Below are 6,488 nucleotides of genomic sequence, written 5' to 3' on the forward strand. Positions count from 1 at the left end.
TTACTGTGTTACACTTTGTCATATTTCTCTCTCTCTCTCTTTTTTTTTTTTTTTTTTTTTTTGATACCACCAAATTTTATGGCATAGATTCATGATGTGTAACTATCGTTCGGTGTTACTTACGATTTTCAGCGCTGTTAGCCGATGTGTGTGGTCTTGGAGATGTGTTCATTACTCTCCATGCTCCAGTTGGCCGATTTCCTACGTTCTTTTACCCATATTTGTTTCAATGCGCCGCATACATCTCTACCTCTGAGCAGTCAAAGCGCCATTCTGAACGGCATAGAGGTCCGTACGTCCGCCAACACTAACTCCTACCCACGCCATTCGTCCACCATCACGATATGGTGATGTTTCCTGCACATAAGCAGGATTGTTCCGAGTTCCACGTTCTCTCCAGATGAGAGAACGACGATTATCCGGCTGAACACAAAATCTTGACTCATCTGTGCGGCCTTGCCGCAGTGGATACACCGGTTCCCGTGAGATCACCGAAGTTAAGCGCTGTTGGGCGTGGCCGGCACTTGGATGGGTAACCATCCTGCCGCCATGCACTGTTGCCACTTTTCGGGGTGCACTCAGCCTCTTGATGCCAATTGAGGAGCTACTCGACCGAACAGTAGCGGCTTCGGTCAAGAATACCATCATAACGGCCGGGAGAGCGGTGTGCTGACCGCACGCCCCTCCTATCCGCCTCCTCCTCTGAGGATGACACGGCGGTCGGATGGTCCCGGTAGGCCACTCGTGGCCTGAAGACGGAGTGATTTTTTTATCTGTGAACAGCACCCGGCGCCATGCTTTACGACTCCAATCCTGATGTTCCTCCGCCCAGTTTCTGCGAGATAAACTGTGTCGTGGTTTTAATGGGCCACATACCATAGGCCTTCGGGCGTAGATGCCACATTCCCGAAGGCTATTTCGGACTGTTTGTGTTGATATTGCACGTCTTGTTGCTGCGTGCAGATACGTTGCAGCTGAGTTGCTTTTCAGTACGCCCACGTCTTTGGACATGGGTGGCCGTGGTACTGGCAATCTACTACCAGTCTACATGCACCTCTACATATATATCCCTCGAGCCACCGTATGGTGAGTGGCGGAGGGTACTTCTTACCACTGCTGGTCGTTTCCTTTCCTGTTCCTCGCTAAAACAGAGCGAGAGGAAAATGACTGTCAGTATGTCTACATACGCAAATATATGTTGGCAGCAGTAGGATCGTTCTGCAGTCATCTTCAAATGGTAATTCTCCCTCAGGGATTTCTACTGAGCTCCCGAAGCATCTCCGTAATACGTCCGCGTTTATGGAACCTACTGGTAACAAATCTAGCAGCCCACCTCTGAATTGCTTCGATGTCATGCTTTAATCCGACATGGTGGGGTTTCCAAACACTCGAGCAGAGTCACGAATGTGTACCACTAGTGTGCTATATGCTGTCTCTTTTACTGATGAACCACAGTTTCCTAAAACTCTCTCAATAAACCGAAGTCGACCATTCGCTTACCTACCACAATATTTTCATGCTCGTTCCATTTCGTATCGCTTTTCAACGTTACAACCAGATATCTAATGGACGTGACTGTAAGAAGCAGCACACTGCTAATGCTGTATTCGATCACTACTTGTCAGATATTCGTGTTACATATTTCCGAATAGGCACATGAAACTGTGCCGGTGCACCGTCATGTATGTACCACATATACAGTCTTTCACCAAAAGGAGCATCATCCAGAAAGTTACCTTAGACAGTACAAAGTGATGTAACATTAGCATGATTGCAATTTTGCACTCGTCTTGTCGGAGAAACCATTCGTTTCCGTAGCTATGTTTATTAGGATTATTTACTTGTTTCATTTTCCGCAACCCACCTCTTTCGTTTGTTCCTATGCACCCTGTATAGTGTAAAAAGTTAGTCTGATGACAGAGTGTAACACCATAGCTCTAATATTCTACTGATTTATTTTGATTTTGTTTTATTTAATGTTACCTCGTTGAGCTTCTGTAAATGTTGTTTGATTGAATCGGTAACACAAAATTGTATACTCCTTTCTTTGTAAAAGACTTTGATGTCATGCTTTGATTCTATGCAATGTAGTGTATCTGTCATTTAAATTCTTTGTCTCAATTGGAGGGAGCCAAACTTACTGTATGCATTTGGAATTTGGGTGAATAATTTTTTGTAGAAACACTAATATGTACAAATGTTCTGTTTTATTTAAAATGTTTGTTTGCTGTTATGTAAACTGCTGACCTTCACTTAGGATTCTTAGTTAATTTGCGTGTAAGAGATAGTGTGGTTCCCCTCGGGAACGGAACTTAGTAGCACGCGCAAATTGTGATTGGCCTAAGTAGAAAAGGTGGAACAAGAGTCAGTCGGGGACGAGCTACCAAACTGTGCACTGCCCATGTAAAAGTTGTATATTGTGCTGGCTCCGAGAGAGGCTTTTCCTGCCGCTTACGACTGCCTTGGATGGATGGATAAATAGCTGGAACTATTCTGGAAATGGTATCTATCATCGCCACCAAGAAGGGACATAGTCCAGCAATTCTGCCTGCAAATCCACCTACCAATATGCAGCTGCCACCACATTGCGCAATCATTATAATGGAGCACTATAGTAATGTACAGTGAAGGATCAGCTCATTGGATGTTTTAGTGTGCACAAATATAAGGTAACTTATAACTGAATTCATGTACCTACCTTGATTTTTTCCCTATCACAACACCTCTCAGGTTCCTCTCCATTTGAACTATGATTACCGAGTGTCCTAGTTTCTGGAAAAAATGAAAGCCTCAAAGCCAAATATTTAATCAAATAATTTTGTTTGATCTTTGGTAAGAAGAGAGTATTCAGATTTACTGTGGATTTAGTGAAATTGTGAGAGGTAGTAAATGTAGTCTTGTGAAAGCCTACCAGTGATGGAAACAGTCCAATTTAAAGTTTTTTTGGAGTTTCAAAGTCACCTATTTAATCATTTACTTGAAAGTAGAAGATTGTGGTAATAAAGACAATTTGCTGTTTCTTTTAAAAATAAAAATTCTTAAAACTGAGGCTTATAAAGTTTTGCTTAGTTAATGATCATAGTGCTGCCTGTAGTAAATTTTAAAAAGTGAGTCAGTTTCTTGTAAATTTGTCAACATTGTGTCTCACTGCAGTAAAAGTCGTGAATTGCAGTTGTGGAAAGTTGGATGCTTGCTAAGCACTTATTTCTTTTGGGTGTTGAAAGTGCATATTAACAGTGTAATAAGATCCACAGGTTGTCCTTTACCACTATTTGAGCAAACAATAATTTCTTTATTCAAAAGACACTGAGAAGTAACCTCTTAGTGAATTCCATTTAACTTTCATTCTAAATAGAAAAGTATTCAATTGGAGAGAGGTTTAACCTGTGACCAGTTCATAATAATGCAGTGAACTACATTTATAATTTTATGTCAGCTAGGAAAATATTTGAACAATAACACTGTACCTACGTCCAATTAATGATTCTGCAGTGAATATTAAAAGTAATGTTATAAAGACCATTTAGTTTGAACAAGCCCTGAAAGTAATAGTGTGTTTCGTTATCTGTTATATTTATGCAAATAGTTTGTTCTGCTCTGTTAGCTTCCAGTCTTAACCGTGAGCATATGCAGGTGTCAGAGGTCGTTGCACTCGCGTGTGGCATAATACAGGTTGTGTTTGTCCGTTAAGGTTACTCATACTTAATTTCTTGAGCAAGAATGTCAATCATCCTCTTGCCTAATTAGGCTGGCGCCCGTTTTCCTTGTTCTTTGAACAGTGTAGATAGGTAAAATATTGTTTGTACTGTTCAAATATTTACGTAATTCTGACTTTCATTTCCGACAAGCCACCCCCGTTAGGTACAACACGGTCAACATTAAAAAAATTCCTTTCAGAGGGTAACACTGCTCTGTTGCTTTGTAGCATAATTGCTTTAACTAGATAGTTTTGTTTCACGACCTGCCTCCTACTTTAAGGTTATGGTATAGCAGTAGCATACAGTAGTGTAATACGTGGCTTTTCCGTGACAGGACTATTTGTTCCGTTGGGGCATAGTACGTAATAAGCCGAACTTGGTATTTGATTATATAAGCTACGTAAATCCAGTTGCAGTGTTATAAGAGCATTGTGGTACTTTTTTTCCATCAGTTCACCACAAGACAGCGGGACACCCTTATAAAACGGCGATTGTTTCCCGGGACGAGGGTTTGCTACCGTCCAGTATTTTAAGGAATTCCCCACATTTGAGGGATGAAAACTTTATCGTATATAGACCTCGTACGGAACGCTAAAATCCCTAATTTAATGTGTTCCCGCTAATTTACCTTATTCGTGTAACTCAATTGTCGACATTACATCCATGTTAGGTTTATATGCCGGAGATAATCTTAGTGAATATGAGTTTGTCTTGAAATACGTTTGTCGGAATCACAGTGTGGTATATTACACTACTTCTTCATTATTAGACAACGTTCTAAATTTTTGATTTTTGCTCCTTTGGTCTGTGTAAGTTTTCGAAGTGAATTATATAATAAGATCTGTGTTTAACTCCAGAACACTTTGAAGCTTGAGAACTCGCAAAAACACTGAAAGCAGCCAATACTCACAGACAATAGGCATCAATTTTCAAAGATCCAAACTCGATTTGACTTGCACGAATACGATTAACATCGAAGAAATAATCTTTAATTCACCTCCTAAGCGACTTAAACAGCTACGTTTTAGTTGAGAAAGTAAAGTAAAAGTAAAGCAGTTATCGATCGGAAGATCGTTCTAAACACTATAGCGCCTTACTAGGCATGATCCTACGTGGTGGTAAGGCATTGTGTTCTTACGATTTTTGCACTGACTTACTAAGCCAGTTGTGTGGTCCTGCAGTTTAAAGCGAATTCCGAACCACGGTGCAACGCAATGTTTTTCACATCATCAAATACTGACAGAGGTGAAAGAAGTGAGATGGGATTAAAAAAAAAAAAGCCTCCAATTGACCAGGGATCGAATCCCCCCCTCTCCCCCCCACGCCTTGAATTTTTAGTCTGACGCTTAACCACCGATGTACCGAGATGGAAAAAGAAATCTTCGTGACTACCACTCATCAATAACAATTAGTTCCAGACGAAATGCGTAAGTTGCAGAAATTTTTCGAAATTGTTAAATATGACTAAAATGGCTAATTATTGTAAAAGTAATAAGTAATCTTACCTCACATCCACAAAAGAAGGAAGAGGAACTGCTTGAAATTATGGAAAATAATAAGCACATGTCCATCGACCTAAGTCTAGTACTGAATGACTAGGCACAGTTCCCTTGGCTCACCACTTCTAACTGCAAGTCCTACTCACAGTTCCATCCAAGCCATATTGTAAATTATCCCTCTTACTCACCTGCTCCATTCCGTTTATTTCAGTTACTATAACTTCTCTTGTTGTACTAAAAAAAATCTCTTTACTTTGAATATTCACAGCTGCATCACTCACCTGCTTAATATGACTGTTACATCTTATCTTCTTGTAAATTATGATGTATTATAGACAAGATTGTTTTGCCCAGCCACATCTTTGGAATACGTCACCAAAGCTTATTGTTCAGTTATGTTCTTCTATGTACAAGTGTTCTAATTTGTCTGTAGTTCATTAGTTAATGTGTCACATATTCTATCTTAGTTAAATAGTATTAAATCACGCTTACACTGAAATAACCTGGCTTGTTTATATATATTCTAACATTAACATTTTCATCTCTGGAAATGGAGATCTCAGTATATGCACTAGTTTAAAATCTTTGATCCAACAAAATTTCTCTGCACCACATACTTATCTTTGTACCTGATGATGACGTAACAGCCGGAAACCAGTTCGTGTAGCAAATAATAGATATTATAGAATATTACACCAGTGTTGTGTGTGTTTCATTTGTAAGAAATAGGTACATTCGACTTTGTCAAAAATTAGCCTCATGATGGAATGATATATGTTAATGTTCAATATTTAACATTTTGAGTGTTTTGTGAGTGTTAAAAATTCTTTGTAGTATTAACATTGAGACTTGTTAATACAGTCCAGAATGAATGTGAGGACGTGGCGTGAGTCATGCTTGGGTAGCTCAGTTGGTAGAGCACTTGCCCGCGAAAGCAAAAGGTCCCGAGTTCGAGTCTCGGTCGGGCACACAGTTTTAATCTGCCAGGAAAGTTTGTTAATACAGTATTTGACACTAAACCAGTTAACGTAGTTTTTATAGTTATTACAGAGTGCCCGTTCTTTCTGTTGTGGCGTAACAAGACAGCTACGCCACACTGAAGTAGCCGAAAGGCACGCGTAATCTCACTTAGGCTAGAGAGAGGTCTGAAACAGGATACGTAATGAATGGTAGCAAGAAAAGTACGTAGCTGCTAGTATACTTAATTTTTAATCCGTCATTTGTTTACAGCGTTATTGAGGAGACATTTCATACGATAACTATCAAACTATGTAAGGCTAATGGCGCCTTG

General features: G+C 39.8%; 1 non-coding gene across 1 annotated transcript; it reads left to right on the top strand.

The window, feature by feature from the left end:
* The first annotated feature begins 6,092 nt into the window (after positions 1-6,092).
* Trnar-gcg (transfer RNA arginine (anticodon GCG)) lies at positions 6,093-6,165 on the top strand. Its single transcript has one exon. It is a non-coding gene; the product is annotated as a tRNA-Arg (tRNA).
* The last annotated feature ends 323 nt before the right edge of the window (positions 6,166-6,488 follow it).

This window comes from Schistocerca serialis, chromosome 1 (assembly GCF_023864345.2).
Source record: "Schistocerca serialis cubense isolate TAMUIC-IGC-003099 chromosome 1, iqSchSeri2.2, whole genome shotgun sequence".
In the NCBI taxonomy this organism is placed as follows: Eukaryota; Metazoa; Arthropoda; class Insecta; order Orthoptera; family Acrididae; genus Schistocerca; species Schistocerca serialis.